Source organism: Euprymna scolopes, chromosome 42, assembly GCF_053919585.1.
Source record: "Euprymna scolopes isolate OS-2025 chromosome 42, ASM5391958v1, whole genome shotgun sequence".
Taxonomy (NCBI): domain Eukaryota; kingdom Metazoa; phylum Mollusca; class Cephalopoda; order Sepiida; family Sepiolidae; genus Euprymna; species Euprymna scolopes.
This window is the reverse complement of record NC_136523.1, coordinates 39,033,937-39,053,936: the sequence shown is the minus strand read 5'-3', so window position 1 is coordinate 39,053,936 and position 20,000 is coordinate 39,033,937. Positions and strand designations below refer to the sequence as shown.

Sequence of the window (20,000 nt, the reverse complement as noted above, 5' to 3'; positions counted from 1 at the left end):
AAACAGAGAGAGAGAAAAACAAAACAGAGAGAGAGAAAAACAAAACAGAGAGAGAGAAAAACAAAACAGAGAGAGAGAAAAACAAAACAGAGAGAGAGAAAAACAAAACAGAGAGAGAGAAAAACAAAACAGAGAGAGAGAAAAACAAAACAGAGAGAGAGAAACAAAACAGAGAGAGAGAAACAAAACAGAGAGAGAGAGAGAGAAACAAAACAGAGAGAGAGAGAGAGAGAAACAAAACAGAGAGAGAGAGAGAGAGAAACAAAACAGAGAGAGAGAGAGAAACAGAGAGAGAGAGAGAAACAAAACAGAGAGAGAGAGAGAGAAACAAAACAGAGAGAGAGAGAGAGAAACAAAACAGAGAGAGAGAAAAACAAAACAGAGAGAGAGAGAAACAAAACAGAGAGAGAGAGAAACAAAACAGAGAGAGAGAGAAACAAAACAGAGAGAGAGAGAAACACAACAGAGAGAGAGAGAAACAAAACAGAGAGAGATAGAGAAACAAAACAGAGAGAGAGAGAGAGAAACAAAACAGAGAGAGAGAGAGAGAAACAAAACAGAGAGAGAGAGAGAGAAACAAAACAGAGAGAGAGAGAGAGAAACAAAACAGAGAGAGAGAGAGAGAAACAAAACAGAGAGAGAGAGAGAAACAAAACAGAGAGAGAGAGAGAAACAAAACAGAGAGAGAGAGAGAAACAAAACAGAGAGAGAGAGAGAAACAAAACAGAGAGAGAGAGAGAAACAAAACAGAGAGAGAGAGAAACAAAACAGAGAGAGAGAGAGAGAAACAAAACAGAGAGAGAGAGAGAGAAACAAAACAGAGAGAGAGAGAGAGAAACAAAACAGAGAGAGAGAGAGAGAAACAAAACAGAGAGAGAGAGAGAAACAAAACAGAGAGAGAGAGAGAAACAAAACAGAGAGAGAGAGAGAAACAAAACAGAGAGAGAGAGAAACAAAACAGAGAGAGAGAGAAACAAAACAGAGAGAGAGAGAGAAACAAAACAGAGAGAGAGAGAGAAACAAAACAGAGAGAGAGAGAGAAACAAAACAGAGAGAGAGAGAGAGAAACAAAACAGAGAGAGAGAGAGAGAAACAAAACAGAGAGAGAGAGAGAAACAAAACAGAGAGAGAGAGAAACAAAACAGAGAGAGAGAGAGAGAAACAAGAGAGAGAGAGAGAGAGAAACAAGAGAGAGAGAGAGAGAGGAACATAACAGAGAGAGAGAGGAACATAACAGAGAGAGAGAGGAACATAACAGAGAGAGAGAGGAACATAACAGAGAGAGAGAGGAACATAACAGAGAGAGAGAGGAACATAACAGAGAGAGAGAGGAACATAACAGAGAGAGAGAGGAACATAACAGAGAGAGAGAGGAACATAACAGAGAGAGAGAGGAACATAACAGAGAGAGAGAGGAACATAACAGAGAGAGAGAGGAACATAACAGAGAGAGAGAGGAACATAACAGAGAGAGAGAGGAACATAACAGAGAGAGAGAGGAACATAACAGAGAGAGAGAGAGGAACATAACAGAGAGAGAGAGAGGAACATAACAGAGAGAGAGAGAGGAACATAACAGAGAGAGAGAGGAACATAACAGAGAGAGAGAGAGGAACATAACAGAGAGAGAGAGAGAGGAACATAACAGAGAGAGAGAGAGGAACATAACAGAGAGAGAGAGAGGGGAACATAACAGAGTGAGAGAGAGGGGAACATAACAGAGTGAGAGAGAGGGGAACATAACAGAGTGAGAGAGAGAGAGAGGAACATAACAGAGAGAGAGAGAGAGGAACATAACAGAGAGAGAGAGAGGAACATAACAGAGAGAGAGAGAGGAACATAACAGAGAGAGAGAGAGGAACATAACAGAGAGAGAGAGAGGAACATAACAGAGAGAGAGAGAGGAACATAACAGAGAGAGAGAGAGGAACATAACAGAGAGAGAGAGAGGAACATAACAGAGAGAGAGAGAGGAACATAACAGAGAGAGAGAGAGGAACATAACAGAGAGAGAGAGAGGAACATAACAGAGAGAGAGAGAGGAACATAACAGAGAGAGAGAGAGGAACATAACAGAGAGAGAGAGAGGAACATAACAGAGAGAGAGAGAGGAACATAACAGAGAGAGAGAGAGGAACATAACAGAGAGAGAGAGAGGAACATAACAGAGAGAGAGAGAGGAACATAACAGAGAGAGAGAGAGGAACATAACAGAGAGAGAGAGAGGAACATAACAGAGAGAGAGAGAGGAACATAACAGAGAGAGAGAGAGGAACATAACAGAGAGAGAGAGAGGAACATAACAGAGAGAGAGAGAGGAACATAACAGAGAGAGAGAGAGGAACATAACAGAGAGAGAGAGAGGAACATAACAGAGAGAGAGAGAGGAACATAACAGAGAGAGAGAGAGGAACATAACAGAGAGAGAGAGAGGAACATAACAGAGAGAGAGAGAGGAACATAACAGAGAGAGAGAGAGGAACATAACAGAGAGAGAGAGAGAGGAACATAACAGAGAGAGAGAGAGAGGAACATAACAGAGAGAGAGAGAGGAACATAACAGAGAGAGAGAGAGGAACATAACAGAGAGAGAGAGAGGAACATAACAGAGAGAGAGAGAGGAACATAACAGAGAGAGAGAGAGGAACATAACAGAGAGAGAGGAACATAACAGAGAGAGAGAGAGAGAGGAACATAACAGAGAGAGAGAGAGAGAGGAACATAACAGAGAGAGAGAGAGGAACATAACAGAGAGAGAGAGAGGAACATAACAGAGAGAGAGAGAGGAACATAACAGAGAGAGAGAGAGAGAGGAACATAACAGAGAGAGAGAGAGAGGAACATAATAGCGAGAGAGGAACATAATAGCGAGAGAGGAACATAATAGCGAGAGAGGAACATAATAGCGAGAGAGGAACATAATAGCGAGGGAGGGAGACAGACAGATGAAGAAGGAAAAACAGAGTAACAGAACAGAGAGCGAGAAAGAGACAGAGAGGGAGAACGAAACAGAGAGATAGATAGAAAGAGATATTGGAAGAAGAAAGAAAAACAGGAAAAGAGAAGAGGGGGATTGATGGATAGAAAGAGGGGGAGGGGACTAAAAAAATTTCTCACCAACTCAGAAATTAACTTTTAAGTTTTTATTCTTTTAAGATGTGAATTCAATCAATTTCTTTGGGAGTTTTTTTGGGGTTTTTTTTTTAGTTTTTCCATTTTTTTTTTTTTCATTTGTCGAGAAAAATGAGAGAATTCAAAACTTAAAACTTTTTTTTCAACGTTGAATAAAGAAAATCGATCTTTTTGTAAATTTCAGTAAAATAAATAAAAAATTCAGAAAATATATTTCACTGAAAAATAAAAATTAATATTTTTTTTTTATTATTTGCATTAATTTTATTTAATTTTTAAAAAATGTTTTTTGAGTTTATACAAATTTATTTTTAAAAATTAAATATTTTGATGTTTTTTCTTTAATTTTATGTTTATTGAAATAAAAATTAAGACAATCATTAAATTGATCTGAAATTTTAATTAAATTACGATTTCTGAGGAAATTCTATTACTTTCAAACAGTAAAAAAAACATTTTTTTAAAGAAAAATTATGATAAATTAAAAAAATTTTTGTAATTTTGGTACTTATGCAGAATATGGACCGTTCCGAAATAACATTATTTAGAAAGCCATTCTTAACATGGAGATTAGAGTTAATTGATTACAATATCACATTTTCACGCGAATGGTGACATTTATTGGAAGGGTTTCTTTAAGTGATTTGTTTGATTTGCGATTTTCGAGCGATTATCGAGGCTTGTCTATAACTCGAACGAGACCATTTTGTTTTTCGTTTTAACTCGACAGGTTTTACACTATATTTATTTTGAAGTAAAGGTACTGATGTACTTATTGAACAATGCTGAAATAATAACATTATCTATCTATCTATCTATAAAAGTGAAAGTGTCTGTGTGTACATTTCCCTACGAAATAACTGTCAATTGTAAGTCTACAGACCCGAAATTTGATATGCAGGGTACTGAGATTTATGAAAATCGATGTGATCGGTTTTCGGCTAGAAATTAGGCGATTAAGGGGTCAAAGTTCAACGATTTGACCTTTGAGAACTCTACCAAACTCCTCCACCAATTTTGGGTCTAAACACTTGAAATTTTAGATATAGGTTACTTGGACATGGATCCAACTTTTTAATTTGATTTGAACCCAAAACAAATGTTAAGGAGTCAAAGTTTTAAAAAAGTAACCTCTGCGGTCTCTACCAAATTACTCAACCAATTTTTGGTCTCAACATTTGAAATTCTACATAAAGTGTATTCAGATATAGGGCAAGCTTTTTAATCGTTTTTTTGTTTTTTTGTTTTGTTTTTTTTTAATTTTTTACTGAAAATTTGGCTGCCAAGGGGTCAAAGTTAAAAAAAAAAAAAAAAAAGTTACCTTTGCGGTCTCTAGCAAACTATTAAGCCAATTTTGGGTCTAAACAATTAGAATTTGACATAAACGGGTCGGCAGACATGCAAACTTTTTAATCGTTTTTTGGGCGAAAATTTGGTTGCCAAGAGGTCAAAGTTTACAACGCTGACCTTTGCAGACTCTACCAAACTCCTCCGCCAATTTTGGGTCTATAAGCTTGAAATTTTAGATGTAGGTTACGTGAGCATGGGTCAAACATTTTAATTTAATTTGAGCCCAAAACAATAAATGTTAAGGGGTCAAAATTGTGGTGAAAGTTTTTAAAAAATTGACCTCTGCGGTCTATAACTTTTCTATGGTAGTTAAGGAAGCCTTATTATATGTATCCACACTTTAATATATACATATGCACATAAAGCTATGAACACTGAACAGTACATAGGGTCCGAGCAAAGCCGGGCGGAACTTCTACCTATTTAGAAAGCCATTCTTAAATAGTGAGAGGGGGTGTTTTGTAACTATTCTGTACTTTCACCCCTTTTTTTTTTTTTTTTTTTTGCATTTTTTTTTAGTTTACCGACCCCTCGCCACTCACCTTTAATTTGTCGACTTTTATAAGTTTTCGGGTACGCTGAGAACATATATCGCATTCATTTTTTGATCAAACAAGTAGTTATCCATATTTGAAGACATTCAGTATCCAACGTAATCACTAGTTTTTACTGGCGGCCATCTTGTTTTCCAATAATGAAAAAACGCCGTGAATTAAGTGAATTTTTTTTTCGGATAACTTCATTTCAAAACGGATACGTAGAACTGAAACTTTTTTTCGATATTTTAATTTTTTTTAATGTCTTGATTAAACTGTACAAGTACCTTAAATTGTTAGGTGGAAGCACAGAATAGTTACAAAACACCCTCCCTATGTTAAGGGTGTCTTTCAAAATAATAACGTTATTTCAGCACGGTAACAAAAGTGCATAAGTACCTTTTTTTAATTCATAAAGTATAAGAGCTACGAAGACAAGAGTGGTACTATTAAAACGAGCGACCCCCAGAATTTATTTTTCCACATAGTCACTACCGTTCTCAAAGCATTTTTGTCAAGAATTTAATGACTTCTGCCGCACGTATATGACAGGGATTGCTTTTTTAAGCATCTCACACCGTCAGTATCTGCAACAAAGATATGAAACTTTCGGGTCATTAATGCATAAGTCCAATCATAATAGTGCAATTTAAAATCTGTGATTTAGGGCGTTAGGGCGAAATAAAAAAAAATAGGAGGCATTACATTTCGAACGCCCCTCGTTTATCATTATGAGTACACCCTTCACCAGAAAAGGGTGAAAAAAAAATGTTTCGAAAATGTTCGGAGTAATATTCATAAAAAAAAAAAAAAACGTCTCACTTAGTGAAGTTAAAAAAAAAAAAAACGTCTTAAACTGGAAAGTTTGAGAAAAAAAAACGTATCTGAATCAGTATTGAAAGGAGCTAAGAAAGAGAACATCTCATTATGGAAATAGAGTGGAGGATTTCTTTCGGAATTGATTTCGAACTACGGGAAGGGTTTGTCTGACTTGCTATTTGCTTTCTCCTAAACGCATGTTTTGTTTTTTGTCTAGTAGTTTTTTTACGCGCGTGCCGAGAATGAAGCACAAACACTTACACAGACGAGTGGAGAATTATTACTTTATTGTGTTATTCTCATATATTATATCATTATTTGATGTTTATGAAGAATACGGACCGTGCTAAATTAAGGTTTAAAACATGGGGAGGGTCATTTTAAAACTATTCTGTACTTTCACCTAACAATTTAATAAATAAGAGGGCGAACACGCACATTAACCTATCCGAGGTGGCCTACATAATTAGAAGGTCGTTCCATTAAAGGCTTGTAACCTGATGACGTGCCAGAATAAAGTAATGGTCACAGTTAGGCGATAAACGACTATTACAAGGATTATTTTGAAACGGTTGCATTTTTATTTGAGAATTATAACAAAAATAATAATAATAATAATAACCACTATCGCCGGTACTTGTCAAGATAGTCGACAGATTTTTTTTTTTTTAATATGTGGTTTTAAGCCCAAACAAAAGTACTTAAATAATTTTTAGTTCTCTCTCACTGCCATACTTAAGACACCAGGGTCGGAAAGTGGGGGTTGAGAAGTCAGCGCCCCTGAAGGAGGAGGAGGGGCACTCTAGATCTACAAAAACTGCTTGGGCAGCCCCGTCGGCTTTCCCCAAGTAAAGGCGCCTCCTCAGACGATTAGCAATAAACTAAATCCCCTTCTCAATGAAAGAAGACAGAGCCTAGGAGAGTGGACCTCCTAGAACTGCACACAATATCGCAATAAACAAGGGTCGGGTCATTACAGAAATCAGCTAATCTCTGTTGATTTTGGGAGCCGATGGATATAATCCCTAGCCTTTTAAATGGTACAAAAGTTATCAAATTGGATTACAGTTACATCGCGTTACATATTCGGACGGAGGGGTGGGGGGAGGTAAATCTATGGCGCGCGTTGGAGGTCCCTATTATACTTCATTCTGTGACGTCAGCAGAACACGCGACTTAAGCGGAAGGGCCTTATTTACGTAGGTCACGCTCGAGTAAGTTAATATGCATAGTCGCCAATAAAGAGTGCCATGAAAAATAAATTTAACTTAAAAAAATTAGGTGCTTCTTCAGATTGGCACTTATGGCGGCAATTAAAAAGTAAATAAAATACAAAAAAGTATGTATTACATATGTGCCACACGGAACGAAGATGAAATATTCCAAAAATCAAGTGATCTGATCAAGTAATTTTGTTTTTATCCAAGCAAATCAAATTTTACGACTAATCGAGCTGTAGTGTTTTCGTCGGCCACGATGAAATCCGATAAAATAAAAATAAAGGGGAGACAACTCAAATCAGTGTCGAAGTGAAAAATCAGCCTTCTGTTCAATGCAGTTTAGTAGTAAAATCGCTAAAAATCGAAAATTTTGATTTTCTTAGTCTTAAATAAACTAGGTAAATTTTTGAATTTAGGACAATTTGTCCCCTGAAAACTCGTCTCCGGAAAATTCGACCCCTTTTACTAGGTAGGAAAACTGATCCCTTATTGAATAAATATCGATTGAAAACACATTTTATGACCGTTCTTGAAGAAAATATTGTCTTTAAAAGAGAATACACATCCATAATATTTTTTTTATATTTTTACTTGTTTACTGTTGTTTTAAAATAATTAAATTAATTTTTCTAAGTTTTCGTTTTCTACCTAGCTTTGAAAGTTTTTGGTCTTTCAACTTACTTAAAAAAAAGTTTTAGTTAAAAAAATAAAAAAAGTAATGTCGAGTGTTACTTATGAACAAAAAATGTCGAACATAAGAGGATCAGGATCACGTCTTAGGAGGATAACTGCTCAAAAATAGAAAATTAAAGATTATATTAAGGTAGATATAGTTTTAAAACGAGCCCCCCCCCCCTCCAAAAGAAAATAAATTTGTATATTTTTAGGTTACTGCACATCCCATAATATCTTTAATATTTTTACATGTTTGTTTAAAAAAAATTAAATTGATTTTTCTAAGTTTTCGTTTTCTACCTAGCTTTGTAAGTTTTTGATGTTTAAACTTGTTTTAAAGAGTTTATTTAATTAAAAAGAAATAACAAGTAATGTCGCACTCGACATTACTTAGTAAATAATTTTGAACAAAAAAAAAAATGTCCGAAAATTAAAAAAAATACTGAGGTAGATATAGTTTTAAAACGAGCCTCCAAAAAAAGAAATTTGTATATTTTTAAGTACTGCACAAATAGCAGTATCAGAATTTTTGTAGGAATTTTTGACACCCCTAACACGAAACTGCGAATACAATATAAAAATCTCGTAATTTCTCTGTTAAAAGTGGGTTATTTATTTTCTTTATGGATTATACTTCCAAAATAAACTATTACAGTTGTTTTAAAAGTAATAAAAATATTTTTATTTTTTTTTAAAACAGTAATGAATTTTCCGAACTCAATATTTTTCAATTTTTAAACTCAATATTTTTAAATTTTAAAAATCTATCAAAATTTTTCTATTGATTCTATTTTTACGATATTTTCAGGGTCAATGTGAAATTTTATGTTCTTTCCAATAAACCGAATATAATATTTTAGACAAACGTTTTTTTTAAATTCACGCCCCCCCCATTTTCACGCCCCCCCATTTTGAAATGTCTATTAAAAAGTAAATAATTAATTTATGTTTAATAGGTTTATATATCACAAATTGAAGAGAAAAGGTCAATAAATAATATATTCAAATTTAAAACAAAAAAAAAAAATCAGTTTTTTAGAAATTTACCTGTAAAGTCCGAAGTTTAAAACCTTATTTTATAAGAACACATTTTTTCTTTTTGTCTTTTTTTTTTTTTTTTAATGAAACCTTGGTCCTTGCTCCTTTAATTGAAAAAAAAATTAGGGCTTGAATTACATTTTTCGAGGAGTTATAAGCTTAGAAAGATAGGGGGTCGAATAATTTACGCCTCTCATTTTGAAATGTCTATTAAAAAGTAAATAATTAATTTATGTTTAATAGGTTTATATATCACAAATTGAAGAGAAAAGGTCAATAAATAATATATTCAAATTTAAAACAAAAAAAAAATCAGTTTTTTAGAAATTTACCTGTAAAGTCCGAAGTTTAAAACCTTTTTTAAAAAAAAAAACACATTGTTTTGTTTTGTTTTTTTTTTAAAATAAAACCTTGGTCCTTACTCCTTTAATTGAAAAAAAAAATTAGGGCTTGAATTACATTTTTCGAGGAGTTATAAGCTTGGAAAGATGGGGTGGAATTATTCACTATTTTCACGAAATTTCTGACACTGCTACTGCACAAAGTGCCCCCGAAATGACTTTTAAACGATACCCCCACCCCGGGCTTTCGAAATAATAACGTTATTATTTCAGCGCGGTGCGCCGGTGCGGTACCAAAATTACATAAGACCGTGTTTTTTTTTTTTTTTTTTCGTAATAACACAAGAATTATTTAAACTGAATTAATTCTTCTAAATAAAATAATTGCTTTCTTTGATAATACGTGTTTTCTTTCTTTATTCTTGTTACATAATGACACAAAAAGTGTTAAAACTAGAGTATTTTTTTTTAAATAAATATTTGGTTTCGTTTTTCGTATCTTGACTTCGTGATCAAATTTATTTTTTTCAAGCAAGAGTTAAAAAATATTATGGGGGTGCATGCATAGTCTCTTAAAAACAATATCTCCTTCTAGAACGGTAATAAAATGTGTTTTCAATCGATATTTATTCAATAAGGGACCAGTTTTCCTACCTAGCAAAAAAAAGGGGGGAGGTCCGGGTACGGGTTTTCCCGGGACGAGTTTTCCGAGCACCAAATTTTTACGACGTGCCCCAGCCCCACTGCCCAGCGTATTATAAACACTCCAACCTCCCCATGTTAAGAACGGCTTTCAGAATAACCCATCCTCGAAAGCCGTTCTTAACATCGGGAGGTTGGGGAGGGGATTATTCCGAAAGTCGTTCTTAACATGGGGAGGTTGGGGTGTTTATACTATGCTGGAGCAGGTCATAAAAAGTATCTAAAAAACTTTGATCGATTTACTTGATTTTTGGAATCTTCGTTACGTTCTGTAACAAGATGTTTTTTTGTATTTTTTTTTAAACTTTTAATGGCCACTTTTAATTTTACTTTACTTTTAATGGCCAGTGCCAATCTGAATAAGTACCCAAAATTCTTTCAAAAAAGGCATACTACATTTGTAACCATTATTTGTATATACTATGTTAAGTGGGTTTGTATTACTGTACACAGATTCGAAAAAGTTGTCAAAAAACAAATATATAACAAATAAATGTTATCAAAGACAAGATAAGTTACTTTTCTACCAAACTGGATATATTTTTCATGTTTTTATTCAATGTAACATGTTTGTTCAGCTCGAAAAACATACAGTGTTTACCGATGTATTGGAAAATTCAGAATGGCGCCCGACTCTCTCTTTAACACGGTTAGTTTGGGAAAAGGTGTTATAAATAATAAACTAGACAAAATACTGTTAGAAATTCGCTCAATGTATGTTACCGTGACATAGGTTGACATATATTCGGCGGACTTTTAATAGTATTTAGTCTAGTTTATTATTTATCACACCTTTTCCCAAACTTACCGTGTTAAAGAGAGAGTCGGGCGCCATTTTGAATTTTCCAATACATCGGTAAACACTATGTTTTTCGAGCTGAATAAACATGTTACATTGAATAAAAACACGAAAAATATATCCAGTTTGGTAGAAAAGTAACTTGTCTTTGATAACATTTATTTGTTATATATTTGCTTTTTGACAACTTTTTCGAATCTGTGTGTACAGTAATACAAACCCCATTGCAGAGAATAGAAAGAAAGGCGGAAGAGAAAGAAATGAAAAAACATTTCAAACAGCAAAGTGATAAAAAAGTAGGACAAAACGAAAAATTAAATTTTTAGTTTTATTTATTTATTTTATTTATTTATTTTTTTTTTTTTTTTTGCGAATTAAAAAATAAAGATAGTAAAATAGAAGGAGTTAAATCTAGAATTAAAAGAAGAAAGTTAGATCTATAAAAAAATATATATATATAACACAAGTTTAAAAAAAGCAAAAAAAGACACCACGTGCCACATGGCTTGAAATAAACCCCGCCTTATATCGGACATTGTGGCCCGGACGTCTTGGTCTGGACAAAGTGTCCACAAATTTTTTGGTGGTTGGTACATATGAAATAAGTTAAAACTTCAAATTATTTTCCGTAAAATAAAATAAAATTTTAAAACAAGGGCCACTTTTTACGACGTGCCCCAGCGTTCATGGCCACTAGCAATAATGTAAGAAATGGCATTACTTAATATCCAGAAAACTACTTATTTGCGAAATATTTAAATGCGATATTCGTTTTCAGCATACCCGAAAACCTTTAAAAGTCGTAATTTTAAAGGAAAGTGGGAACCAAGTAAAAATTTACCAACATTTTTGGAGATAATAAAGGACTTATTTTTTATGATTCCTGCTTTTTTTCTGATTAAAATAAAATACGTGTAATTTTATCATAGAACGACCCCCTTTTTTTACGACGTGCCCCACCGTATTAAAAGCACCCCAACCTCCCCATGTTAAGAACGGCTTTCGGAATAAAACCCTCCCAACCTTCCCATGTTAAGAACGGCTTTCGAAGTTGGGGGGGGCTGCTTATTCTGAGAGCTGTTCTTAACATGGGGTGATTTGTTGGGGTGCTTTTAATACGCTGGGGCACGTCGTAAAAAAAAAAGGGAGGGGTCTATGATAAAATTACACGTATTTTAATCAGAAAAAAGCAGGAATCATAAAAAAAAATAAATAAATAAAAAAATGTTGGTAAATTTTTACTTGGTTTCCACCTAAACATTTTCCTTTAAAATGACGACTTTTAAAGGTTTTCAGGTATGCTGAAAATGAATATCGCATTTAAATTTGTCGGAAATAAGTAGTTTTCTGGATATTAAGTAATGTCATTTCTTACATTATTGCTAGTGGCCATGAAAATGAACGCAATCCCTAGAAACTAAGACAGTTACGAGCAATAATATAAGAAATGACATTGCTTAATATCCCAAAAATTACTTATTTACGAAAATGTTAATGCGATATTCGTTTTCAGCATACCTAAAACCCTACTCAAGTCCTCATGTTAAAGAAAAATAACCAGGTAAGTAATTTTTCGAAAATTAGTGAAGAGGGATTGCATTTTGAAGACTGCGAATACAGGGAACATATTTATCTCCCTTTTCGCCACTTTACTAGCTGACGTACGGTTTTAGACCATAATGGTATACATTTTTTTTTTTTTTTTTTACTAAAAACACAATAACAGTTCTATCTGATGGATTTTCGTAATTTTTATATATATTACTATTTTCGACATGACAACTAAACACTTTTTTTTTTTAACCACATATTTAATAAAATCGATCTGTCGAATCAATCCTTAACAAGCTCCTTAAAAAAAGGGGGGGGTAAATTTTTACGATGTAAACATCCCACCCTCCCGCATGTTAAGAACGGCTTTTGGAATAAACATCCCCAATCTTGAAAGCCGTTCTTAACATGGGGAGTTTGGGGTGTTTATAATACGCTGGGGCACGTCGTAAAAATTGACAAAAGAAAGTTTAGAATTAGGTAGAAATATGAGAAAGAAAAAATTAATTTCAGAATTAAGAAAAAATATTTTTTTTAAAAAGTGGTTACTCGTTCTGCCCTAAGTGATTTTAATATGCCTATTTACCTGATCCACACGAGGGCAGAGGTAGACACAAGGTCAGTTTTTAATGTGGGGAAAATCCAGCTCCCCAAAAATGGACACTTTGGATAAAGAAACAAAAATTAAAATTGTCTCCGTCATGAAAGATTTCTCATTCACTGACCAAGGACAAGTATAGCATCAGAAAAGATACTACACTGATCTTGGCTTGAAGGCCATGAATTTTACGTTAAATTTATAAAATAAATCAACGATTATTAAAAAGTGAAAAATTTTCTTTTGTAAAATTGTAGATTAGCACCCTCATCTAAAAATTGGCGGAAAGAAAATATTATAGAATCTAAAATGGGCGATTACTTTCATTAAATTCAACGTAGAATAATCTACTAATCTCGAGCCATTCTAACTTTTTAAGGGCAGTTAACTAAATTTTGTTATAACTAACCCTAAGTCCGATTGGCAGGTAATCACTAAAGTGAAATACCTTGAGCCTCCTCCACCCCACCCGTATAAAAATACAGAATTTACTAAAACAGACAAAATGAAAGGTTAACTGCCCTAAAACGCTAGGGAGGGTCGCTTTAACTTTAGATGCGAACAAATGATCCAACTCCAAGTTCTAATTTAATTCGCTTTCTTTCCGCTTAAATTTTTCAGGTAATCGCCTAAAAAATGTAGAATCGCATGAAAGGGGAGCTGAGCCTCAGCTGAGGTGTTGAGTTGAATAGATTTTTTTGTGTAAAAATAAAATAAACATCTATAATAATTTCCTTTTATTCAAAATTTTCATTTTTTATACCGTTAAGTCTTTTTTTTTTTTTTTTGTGCTTATGCACTTTTGATACCACCTGGTTTTTAAATAATTTTTCTTTTTTCAGGTTAAATTCAAGTTTCACGATATTTTTTTTTTTTATTTAATTGTTAGGTGAAAGCACGGAATAGTTACAAAACACCCTTCCCCTCCACATGTTAAAAACGGCTTTCTAAATAACATTTCAGCACGGTTTACATAGTGCATAAATACTTTTTTTTTTTTTTTTTTTTTTTTACAATAAATTTTAATAAATATATACATTTTCAAAAAACTATTAATTTTTTAATAAAATAGATAAGGTTAATTTTTTATTTTCCTTTAAAATGACGGCTTAAAGGTTTTCGGATATGCTGAAAACGAATAGCGCAATTAAATTTTCCGAAAACATGTAGTTTTCCGAATATTAAGCAATCTAAGTCCTTGTTGTACGCGCAAGCGCGCATAATTTCGATGCGCGCTTGCGCGTACAACAATGGGCACTACTTATAACAAGGAATTAGATTGCTTAATTTTCAGTAAGCTACTTGCTTACGGAAAATTTAAATGCGATATTCGTTTTCAGCATACCCGAAAACAAAAGTCGTCATTTTAAAGGAAAATGTTTAGGTGAAAACCAGGTAAAATTTATCAAGTAAATTTTTTATTTGAGGCACTTGTGCATTTTAATATCCTCGATAAATTTAGCCATTCTTAACATGAGGAAGAATCGAAAACAATTGAAACGCGAGGATGTTAAAATGCACAAGTGCCAATTTTTGAACTAGAATTAGAATTTAAGACCGAACATTCAGTTGATCTAAAATTTAAGAAAAATAATTTAAAATCTTCAATTTTATTTTATAGTTTCGGCATCGTTTATAGAATTTTTTAAAAATTACACTTAATAAAAAAAATACAGAAAAAAATCCGGATCCGGTACGGAACGAATATATCGTATATCACATTCCAAAAATCACATAAATTGATGGAAAAATCATTTTTTAAAGATTTCCAGCGATTTTAAATAGGAAATGTAGCCATTACAAGGCTGATATTTTTAAGAAAATATAAATTTAAAAATTTAATTATTTCATTAATCGTCCAAAATGTCCGTTAGCAAATTGCCCGCGTACCGCTATAAGATTTCATTATTTTATATTAACCAAAACACCCGATGTACAAATTGTCCGCCTATCATTTTTTTTATTTTATTTTTATTACTATATTGTGTTTACGCATTTGTCCGTCGGCCAAAATGTCCGCCTATTTCTTTTTAAGACCAGACAAAAGTCACGACGACTACGACGGCTTTCTTGTACGAAATACTAATGTTAAAATGGAAGGAAGGGGGTGAGAATGCAATTTTAACTGATTTTTATTATATATATATTTATAAATATATCATATAAAGCAACGATATAAATGGATTTTTTTTACTTACATTAGAATGTATTTAGAAGTAAATCCAATTGTTTGGTGTGCGTTTTAAATCCTGTTTCTGTGTGCGTAAAAGAAATCCACGAAGAGATTTTTCAACAAGAGTATAGCAGATTATCCAATACGGAATGTTTATGACCCAAATGGTGGGTGTTCTGAAAATCCGGAACGCGACGACAACTACAGTGACGAAACGCACAAAACGGAAGAAAACGAAACGAAACGCAATATTAATTTATAATTACCTCATTATATTCAAAAGGAAATTGTTATTATTACAAACATAAATTACTATAAACAAAATAAAGATGGGAAATTAGTAAAAAAAAAAATAAATAAATAAATAAATGAAAAAATACTTTCTCATTTGTAAACTATTGGTGTTAAAACAAGTCAAGCATGCATGCCCCCGTGAGCGCACAAAGCATAAAAAATGACTAAGTTCAGCATTTGATTCCCCCCCCCCCACTTAGCCTCAAAAGTCCCCAGGAGACGTCAAATCCTGGTGAAAATGAACAAACAGTGCAGTTTTAGGCCTTAACATATGTAAATTTGAGTTCTGCACCATGCAAAAAAAGAAATGACTAAGTCCATCATTTGCTTCCCCCCCCCATTTAATTCCAAAAGTCTTCAAGGCCTTAACATATTTAAATTTGAGTTCAGCACCATGCAAAACTGCTAAATAGACAGAAAATGTGGGACAAATAATGTAAAATAGTCCCAAAAATAGAGTGTTTTTATTAGCCCTAAAAGAGCCCCTGGGGCACACCCAAGAGTTATCGCAAAGTATAGACAAACAAAATTATATAGAAATCAGTTAGTTAAAACTTTTCCCAAAGTTTTATATAAATCCAAGGCATCATTTTTTTTTTAATAAGTGTCAATTTTAGCCCTTTAAACCCGAAAGGCAGCCCTGGGGAGGAGGGGGGGGGGTAACCGGAGTGTCTTTTTTACTCATATCATGTTTAATGTTTGTGCAACATGTCAAGAAATTCCAAGGCGTGGTTATTGAGAAAAGTGCCGACAGACGAACGGACGAATGGACAAGGGTGAATTTACAGGGCCAGGGCCACCCTCCTTTTGTCGGGGGACCAAAAATTAATATAAGTTATGAGGTTTTCGGTTCTGAACAAAGTAGCCATCTTTAGTAAGGTCCAATTGGCTAAAATGCTCACAGACGATATTTACGATAACTTTAAAAACTTACTATTTATATTCACATTTATATTATTTACTTTCGGTAAACTCTTCCGATCTCGTTTCCCTGATTTTATTCTTTAGTCCTCACATTCCATGAGCGATGCTTCTGACAAAGAGGAAAGAATTGCTGTTTTCTAGGTCGGAATCTATTCCATCGAACATTTATCGTTGGCAAGTTTTTGACCTTGAATTTCTATTTTTTTAAGTTTCTTACATCAAGTGGATTCATCCCTTGTCTGGAGCGATTTTCTTTAAAAAAAAAAAAAATATGGTAAATTTTTACTTACCTTTAAAATAACGACTTTTGCAGGCTTTGGGCTATGCTGAAAACGAATATCGCATTTAAAATTTCCGCAAACAAGTAGTTTTCTGGATATTAAGCAATGTAATTCCTAATGTTATCACTAGTGTCCATCTTTGCATGCGCAAGTGCAAATATTTTGTGCGTGCGTGCGTGAAAATGTGTGCATGCTTGAGCGTGCAAAAATAACCACCAGTGATAACATAAGAAATGACATTGCTTAATATCCAGAAAAAATACTTGTTTGCGTCAAATTTAAATGCAATATTCGTTTTCAACATACTCGAAAACCTTTGAAATAACAACTTTTAATTTTTTTTTTTTTTTTTTTTTTACATAGGAGTCACCACTTATCAAGGTCCGGAGGCCACTCGAGGATAAGGTTATTAGAGTGTGCAGTAGTCAATGGGATAATATTTTAGTAATCATTAGTAATGGAAGTTTGGTAAATTGGATTACTTAAGGGAGCGGTTCATCAAGAATTTGTTTATGTGGGCTTGCGCATACAAAGATGGCCACCAGTAATAACATAAGGAATTACATTCCTTAATATCTGGAAAACTACTTGTTTGCGTCAAATTTAAATGCGAATTTTCGTTTTCAGTAGAGCCGAAAACCTATGAAAATCGTTATTTTGAAGGTGATTTTTAAGGTTGAAAGTAAGTAAAAAATAAACATCTCGATAAAACAATTTAAACGTAAATACTTAACAAATCTTTATGTAAACCAAAAATAAATTGTTTTTGACTAATTTCTCAAGTGTAGTTCCTCTAAAATAATTTGCGTAACCAAGAGTAATGATTAATATTCAAACTAGCGTACGCCTTCCATCAAAAGTGACGGAAAAAATTATGCTCCGCCAACTATAAAACTAGCGGCACCTGTGGAAATTCCATAGTGCCATCTTTCATATGTTTTATATTGCTGCTGGGCATTTCTGCGGACGTTCAGCAAGTATGGATACCCCACGATATTATTGTAGCCCTTTTGCTAAAACTGCAAAAGTATTTACCTAATTAATCTGGTTAATGTAGTGTCAGAATATATCTCGTTATTACAGTTTATCTCCAATATCCTTAGAGGGGTCTGTGACATATTTCCATTGTATGGACGTCCGGCGCAAACGGAAACCCCACGATATCATTATACCATCTTTAGACAGAACAGACACTACTCTTTGATCCTAGCCAGAAGAGAAAGAAGGTATATTTTAGTTTCACGTACAGCCCTAAAGCGATATCATTTTTTTGAAATTTCATTTTAATTTTTTTTTCTTTCTTTTACATTGCGTCTTTGTGATCGGGAGATCCTATTTATTAAAAGGAGGATAGAAGGTGGTAACATACTACGAACATTAAATTAGCGTATCTATATACTAACCATTTTATGTTCGTAGTATGTTGTCACTTTCTATTCTCCTTTTTAATAAATAGGATCTCCCGACCAAATAATTTATAATCTGAAAACCGTAACATCCGTGTGTACGTACGTTAAAGGTACTACGGTATTAATATATAGATAATAGAATTTAAATTTTCATATGTAAATTATAATTTCTGATGTGCTAAAGAAAACAGAAACACCTACTGTTGACTTTTTATTCAAAGTGGAGGATTTGTTTTTTTGTTGTTTTTTTGTTGTTTTTTTTTTAATTCATTACAGACGGTGTGGGTTGTCTGACTTGCTATTTGCTTTCCAATATAGATTTTTTTTTCCTTTTTATTATTATTGTACTCACTAGGAGTTTTCACACAAGGCATCATCAAGGATTTCTCTTTGAGAACAACCTATGGTGTTCCCTTGAATTTGTCGGAAATTTATCCTCTTTCAGATAAATTCGACGCGAAAATAACTAGCCTGAAAAAAAAATTAAAGCATGAAATAAAAAGAAGGGGGTGTAAAGAATAAAATATAAAGGTCTTGTTTCGAAACGAAGAAGAGATTTTATTTACAATAAAGTTGGTTGCAAATTTTTCCCTTTGTGGGCATTAAATTCAAAGAACGCCAAGGTAACATATAATGAAAAAAATAACGCTGGTTCTTATAATGAAGATGTCGTATCCATGAACGAATACAATATAATTCAAATAGTAGTTCCTAATCTCTCTCATAAGCAATAAATTTTAGAAACGTACTCCCAAATTGATGGTGTCAGGCTTGTGCCTTTTTCTTTTTTTCTTATTTTAAAGTCCTTTAAAATTTCTCTCCTTCCATTTACGTGCAAACCGTAACCACGTAAATAAGTCCTTAGAAGTTTAGGGTTTGTATGCTTTCAGGGCACACCCTAAGAAAATAAACAATTCAATACAGGCCTCTGAAATGACGAACACAACAACATCATAAAAGGTAACACAGCAAAGGTTTATTAATGAGAATGTAATACGTTCCTCGTCAAAAGCTGGACTCCGGCTACCTGGTGGTGTCATGGTAGTTATTCCCCGTGGAATCGTCGATACCATTAGAAATCACTGAGGTGTTCTGTTTGGCGTCTCTCTCAGTAAGGACGAGTTGTTCTTCTTCCAACCGGATGCTGGCCGATTTCCTTTGGGGATAGGAAGGATCAATGCGCCCTAACCCTGATTGGTTAATATGTGGCCAAATAGCACAGGGGAGAGGCATTGATTCGAGGGAGAAAAAAGTCCCATTTGTTTCTGCTCCAGAAGTTCGCTTTCAGCGTGTCTGGGTATTCTTGCCGGGCATTCTTCTTGAAGGACGCTCGTCAAAATTTCATATCGGCGCTGTACAATGAAACCATGTCCAATATCCTCGTCGCCGGAACCAAAAAGAGCACAAATTTCGCGCTAGGCTCGTGACGTCATCAAGGAGCTAACATTGCTCTTTTTCTTTAAATTAAACGGAGTTTCGTACGAACCCAAAATATACGAAACTAAGAATCATAAAAGATACGAAATACAGAAAATTCAAATATAAGAACCAGAATAAAAATAATAAATGTATAAACAGGGGGAATGCACTATTATTGGTGCAAAAAAATTCCAACAAGTTCAAGTGGCAATAAGTCTCCCCAAATTTCCAGTACTCTCCACCTCTTTCGATAACATTTGCAAATTAATTTGCGTTATCGCAACAACCGTTTACGATTGATCTCTTACTGGCAACGGCCATAGGTTTTATTATTATTCCTATTTACTTGCCTTCCCACGAGGGCAGAGTTAGACACAAGGTCGGTTTTTAATGTGAGGAAAATCCAGCTCTCCAAAAAGGGGTACTCTGGATAGGAACAGAAATAAAAGTTGTCTCAGTCGTGAAGGATTTCGCATCCACTAATCGACACCAAAAAAGATAAAGTGTAACATCAGAACAGATACTAGACTGTGATCTTGGCTCAGAGTTTTCACACAAGCCTAGGAGTTTTCACATAGGCCGTCATTAAAAAATTCTATTTGAAAATAACCTGTGGTGTTCCCTAGAGTCTGAGTGACAAAAAAGCCTCCTTAGATTTCTAGTACTTACTACTTCTTTCGATAACATTGTCAAATTAGTTTGCATTATCACAATAGCCATTTACCATTGGTTTCTCATT

General features: G+C 33.8%; 1 protein-coding gene across 1 annotated transcript in view; it reads right to left on the bottom strand.

Moving 5' to 3' along the window:
* The window catches only part of LOC145267031 (uncharacterized), a 440,938-nt gene extending 425,850 nt beyond the window's left edge, over positions 1-15,088 (bottom strand). Inside the window, exon 1 of the mRNA XM_080122968.1 lies at positions 14,960-15,088. The gene's annotated coding sequence lies outside the window, so the exon portion shown is untranslated. The remainder of the gene's footprint in view (positions 1-14,959) is intronic.
* Between the last annotated feature and the right edge of the window lie 4,912 nt (positions 15,089-20,000).